General features: G+C 36.9%; 1 pseudogene; it reads right to left on the bottom strand.

The window, feature by feature from the left end:
* Window positions 1-984, bottom strand: part of LOC107715135 (UDP-glucuronosyltransferase 2B31-like) — a 4496-nt pseudogene extending 3512 nt beyond the window's left edge.
* Window positions 985-6375: the final 5391 nt, after the last annotated feature.

Here is a 6375-nt window from a genome sequence, read left to right as displayed (position 1 = left end):
AACGTCTCGGTTACGTATGTAACCCTCGTTCCCTGAAGGAGGGAACGGAGACGTCACGTCCGGTCGCCACAGCTCCTGTACCACCGCTGAGCGGCCGGGTCACCGGCTTGGCTCCTCAGCGAAAACCTGAATATGTGCTGCATCTGCTGCCTACTTATACTCACGCTGTGATCAGCGGCAGCTGGATGTAATAATCGCATGCCAATGTGCATTGGCTCGTTTAGTTTACACTCGAAGTAGATTGGTCTCTCTAAGCGAGATCCCAATTCGTCGGTCATCCGACGTGACGTCTCCGTTCCCTCCTTCAGGGAACGAGGGTTACCAAATGTAACCGAGACGTTTTTACTCTTTGAAAAAAATTCATTTTGTCTGTGTTTCTAGATCCTGTGATAGGGATGTAGGACAGTGGTGAAGGAGCGATGTCAAAGTGTCCTTCTCCAGTAGCACTCCATCTCAGATTATATACCATGGGTAACTTGAGTTTATGAGCCAGGAGAATTCCTGCACCCCACACCGGATCAGAGAGCACCAGATCGTACTGTTTTTCTTTCAGTGTTGTCAGAATTTCCTCACTTTCAAATATGTTTATTATAAGCTGACATATCATTTCATGGGTTTTATAAATGACATGAATCACATCCAAATGCAGCCATACAGCGCTTAGCCAATTGTTCTTTCCTCTTTCATAGTCTATTATTTTGTTGAGCATGTCTTCTACAAATTCTTCATCCATTCCTTTGGTGTTAGGTATGGTTATAGAGCTGTAATAAGTTGAGTTCTCCTTTACGAACCAGCTGTTGTATGTGCGTATTACATCAACGCTGTGCCCTTGACCATGTAAAGCCTTGATAAGGACTTCCATGTTCACCCAGTGACTTCCCTCCAAAGGTACCACCAAGATTTTGCCACCATCACAAAGAGAACCAAAACAGATTACAACTGTTATCCAGAGCCAGAAAGCGTGTTTTTAGAAAATGGTGTCATCTTGCCTGTAAGTGACAAAATAATTGGATAACTTAAAATCGGATGTTATTATTATATGTTGTCAACACTGTGCAATACTGTATAGTCAATGAAATTAAGAAACAGACAGTCCATACAATTGATACTTTTTAAGTTGGGATTTGGAGAACATGCCGTAATATTTTCAGTTCCATTTATTTGTGTCATCTCAAGTTTACTCCCACAAGGTGAGCGACTCAAGAATATTCATGATGTCCAGCTGAGTGGAACCAAAAATCTCAGGACAACACTTTAGGTTTTTACCAATGCAAATGAAAATGCAAAAAAAAAAAAAGCTAATAATAAAAGCAAAAATGATTTTTGTTACCTCAATGGATAATTGCCATTTTCACTCCTTCTATTACTTTTGACATTCTCTAAATTGTGACTTACAAAATGATTATTTGAAAAAAATTACAAATTATAATTTGAATAAAATTTCCCCCCAGGCTAACTCAATTTTTATGTAAAACATCACCATTGGGTCCAAACTAACCCTCAGGGTATTGTAAGAGGAGTTCATACAAATTCGCCACCAAATCATCATGACAAGAGTTTTGGTACTTTTCCATTTGGTCAAGACTTCCTATTTGCAGATTGATCTGACCCAGTCAGCTCTGAAAATATTGTCGTGATTTTTGTAAGATTTTATTGTATTTTTTTTAAATGTACTTATAAAGAACATCCTCATAAAGTCCAGTACCACTACCTACCAGTGTCACATTAGAGCTACTAAATTATAGCAAAGAAAAAGGGGAAAAAAAAAAAAGTTATTCTTGAAACTTGCTGAACACTACAAACCCCTCAAATAATGCAAATCTCACATTAATAAACATCCTTTCAAAAGTTATAGGCTATTTTAACCCTTAAACTGTAGATTACTTGCGTATAATGTGCTTCTGCTTGCTTCAGTGCTGATATCTTTATCTTGGCATGTTACTCTCTGACCAAATTATTAGCATTGCATTTGCAACATAACATTTTGTGATTATTATTCAAAATGCAGTGAGTAGCCAACAGCAAGACAGTTCAAAGTGCAAAGTTTGCAGTTTTTTTTTGTTATTTTGGCTCTGTCCTTCACATATTAGATTTTAAATGAAATTATAAGTTTAAAATACAGCCTTTCCGTTCTAGGATGCATTATGAGGATATTATTTGTTCATCAAACTAAAAAAAACAAACAAAATTTTAAATATTTATTTAGGTTTATAGATGCTTGTTCAGATCAATATTGGTCTTCAGTCTTCGAACAGATTTGGTAAGATGAGAGACATACATGATAATACAGTGCAGGTTGCTCCTACTGGAAGAGGGCTTGAGAATTATTCAGAGAGCATGAACAAAGTAGCATTTATAAGGCGTTCATGACATGCTGAAAGAGCTTATCACAGAGTTAGCTGTACGCTGCACCATCCTATGCTACCCGTCTCACTCAGAGCAAAATAATATTATTGCATGCATTTCAGAAGAGGTCTCAAAAACATAAAAGGAATAATTTTAAGTATGCATGCTGTGATGGCAGATGAGGCATGGAACAGGCACATGTCAAACCTACGGGCAAATTTAAGGAAAATTAGGCAATAACTGAAGTCAATAATTTAAAAAAAATATATATATATATATTTACTAGTGAGTATTTATTCATTTTTCATATCTAGTTAATCACCAAAGGTTATGTTCGAAATAATCTTGGACTACTATCAGCTTAGCTGGTGCAGCTGTCAACAACATGTTGAGTATGTCAGGTGAAGTCATTGCTGTAACTGACAGCTTCTATGCTATTCTGCAGTGTCTTGACAAAATGTCAACACCAGTGGATGTAGGCCTCTGGTCCAGACTCAAGTTTAACACTGTCTACATGCTGCTGATGTTTTGTAAACTTCTTTCCATCACTGAAGGCCTCCATAATTACCTGCAGAGGGATACCGCAGACCTGGGACAAGCAGTTCAGCACAAAACAACAGGCTACAGCTCAACAACAGAGAGCTGCAGAGCCTTGTGTGAGGCAAATAACATTCCAGAACCTTCTGTAGGTTTAAGATGGAAACATAATAAGCTGGGTGATTATGTGGTGGAGAGGAATGTAGGTCCTAAATGCAGTCTCCTCCACACAATTATCTAGCCTCTTGTATTTCTTGTGTTTCTGTTCTACATTGTAGGACAGCCTCAGAAATTAGTTCCTCAGATGACCTCAGATGTATAGCCTATAGGCTTACTGCTCTTGTTTGACTGAATGATGCAAGAGATGGACAATCATTTCTAAGGAGTAAGAGCAGATATTATTAAGGGCACTCAAGCCTGCCATCTAGCAACAGACACCTTTCCTGATGATTAATATCTCAGGATTCTTCTATAATTTCTGTCACGGTATTAAATGGAGTTGCAGGCAGAGAAGCTCATGGTGACAAAGATCTCTTGAAAAGAAGGAAGGAGAAGGAAGTAATTCATGACATAGTCAAGCTGCTAAATACTGACATGTTCCCTATACTGAATGTAGCATTTCAAGTAGCACTGAGAGTACCAATAGTAGTTGCAGCTCTGAACCTTCTTTTAGTGCTGTCGACTGCTTACATGTTTAAGAAATGCAATGGAACAAGACAGGCCTAAACTAGAAGTGATTGTGTGCAGTGGAGAATTTGGCTTCTGTTTACCATGACGTGATACACAGATTTCAAATTGATTTCTTGCAAGACAAAGTCTTATACTTATACTTATACTTATGTAGCACTGAGAGTACCAATAGTAGTTGCAGCTCTGAACCTTCTTTTAGTGCTGTCGACTGCTTACATGTTTAAGAAATGCAATGGAACAAGACAGGCCTAAACTAGAAGTGATTGTGTGCAGTGGAGAATTTGGCTTCTGTTTACCATGACGTGATACACATATTTCAAATTGATTTCTTGCAAGACAAAGTCTTATACTACCACCATCAAAGCCACAGAGAATCAGATTCAGACAGAAACGTGAAGCAGTGAGGGAGAAAGGCTAAAAAAAACACTTGTAATGTTTTATTTGTTAACCTTAGTTACTGCATTAACAGTGAGCTAAGAACATTATTTCACGGCACTTATTCTTTTAAAATTTATCAAGATTCTATTATTCATTGTTTGCTCATTAGTTTGTAATGTATGTAAAAATGAACACTAATGAACACTAACACTAAGTCACAGTCAAAGAGTAGAAACGTGTAACGGGATTGCAAGAAAAAGGAGTGGAGAGAGGGGAGGAGAAAGGAGAAATACGTGGATAAAATGTATGGAGAAGACAAATGGAGCACATATGAAAAAGAAATGAATATAACAAGAGAAATGAAGATGTTAGATTACAGAAGAATCCATTGTCATTATACAAATTTATGTCCTCATTTGTCACAAAAACGCGCGCACACACACACACACACACACACTCGTGAATTGTGCATCTTGGTCGTTTCCACCACTGTTCAGACTCATATACCTGACCAATTACAGACAATGTGCGTACCTACTTGTAATTACATTACTGTAATATTTAACAGAAACATTTGTTGGATTTTTTAAATTTTTTCCCCACTAAAACCACACTGCATTTGGAGTACACATTGTGTACAAGAAATAAAAAAAACCTGAAAGTTAAAAATTGAAAGTTTATTTATAATGATTTAAAACCTTTCAATTTGCTCAATAAACTTCAAATAATTAATTCCACGACTATTCCGTGACAAAACTGTAAATACTTTTAACTATACCAAGCAAATATGGATATAGACTTTTTGAGTTGGCTGAGGAGCTTAATATTACATTTGACCCATCTATGTTCAAGACCCCCTGTGCCCCCCACACACATCTCCACATCACTTTTCTGTCTCCCTCTGGTGGTGTGATGCTTTCCTAGTGGTCTTGGCCATGTTGGTCATGTTAGGGCATGTTCCAACTCTTAAGTTTTTTGGTCAGATTTACCTTTGAGAGTCATTTTGTCATGCCTTTGCCCTACATCTCATCTAGTTTGGAGATGATCGAGGGCATATTCAGGGTGAGTTCAGCCCTGCTTTTACATCGTGCATGTGATGCTTATATTTATTGCTTGATTAGTTATTTTGTATGAACCACATTGGGCTATGATTGTATGAATGCATTGAGTGAAGACTATTTTGCTACCTATGGGCCTTTCCTTTATCTGTCTTCACCAGAGTCTGACTGGGGTGAAATCCTCTTTTTATAGGTCCTTGTAAACAAATAAGGGAGGCTGGGTTTAGTAGTCACGTGGGCTATATTGCCAATTTATCTGTCAGATCATCTGTCAGTTTAGACAGCATTTTACAGCATTTTTCATGTTACTCTGCAATTATCAGAGTAACATGAAAAACAAAGCTCTTTTATATACATATAAACTGACAGATCACTGCAACATTGCTTCTCCAACACAAATGAGGTGTCATTGTCTCTCCTATATACGAAGACTGTAGGAGGGATGTTTGAAACTGATGCATATTAAATTGCATTAATTGTTGTTTTTCAAAAGGGTAAAAGGAGATATTATTAAATTCCTTCAGTTTGAAATCAGTTGTACAATAATTGCTCTCAATGATCTCAAACAACTATACACTGGGAGCCAAAATTTTGGAATAATTAAGATTTTTGAAGTAAGTCTCTTATGCTTAATAATTTATTTAATCAAAATGCAGTAAATATAGTAATATTATGAAATATTACAATTTAAAACGAATATATTAATGCAATTTATTCCAGTGATGGCAAAGCTTTATTTAAATTTTTTTTTGTGAGATTAAAGTTTAGAAGAAAACCATTTATATGAAGTAAAAATCTTTTGTAACATATACATATATATAGTGCTGTGAAAAAGTTTTTGTCCCCTTCCTGTTTTTGTAATTTTTTGCATATTTGTCACCCTTGCATGATTCAGAATCAAACAAATTTTAATATTACACAAAGATAACCCGATTAAATACAAAATGCAGTTTTGAAATAATGATTTCATTTATTAAGGGAAAAAACTGTCCAAACCTGCCTGGCACTAAGTGAAAAAGTAATTGCCCCCTAAATATAATTGCTTGTGCCACCCTTTGCAGCAACAACTGCAATCAAGCGCTTGCGATAACTGGCAATGAGTCTTTCACATCGCTGTGGAGGAATTTTGGCCCACTCTTCTTTGCAGAATTGTTTTAATTCAGCCACATTGGAGGGTTTGAGCATGAATGGACTGTTTAAGGTCATGCCAAAGCATCTCAATCGCATTTAAGTCCAGACTTTGACTTGGCCACTCCAAAACCTTAATTTTGTTTTTCTTGAGCCATTCAGAGGTGGACTTGCTGGTGTGTTTGGGATCACAAACCACAAACTGACGGCTGGACATTCTCCTTCAGGATTTTCTGAT

Source organism: Sinocyclocheilus rhinocerous, unplaced genomic scaffold, assembly GCF_001515625.1.
Source record: "Sinocyclocheilus rhinocerous isolate Xijiao unplaced genomic scaffold, SAMN03320098_v1.1 scaffold4284, whole genome shotgun sequence".
Lineage (NCBI taxonomy): Eukaryota > Metazoa > Chordata > Actinopteri > Cypriniformes > Cyprinidae > Sinocyclocheilus > Sinocyclocheilus rhinocerous.
Note: the sequence above shows the minus strand (reverse complement) of the source record. Positions and strands in the feature narration are given on the sequence as shown.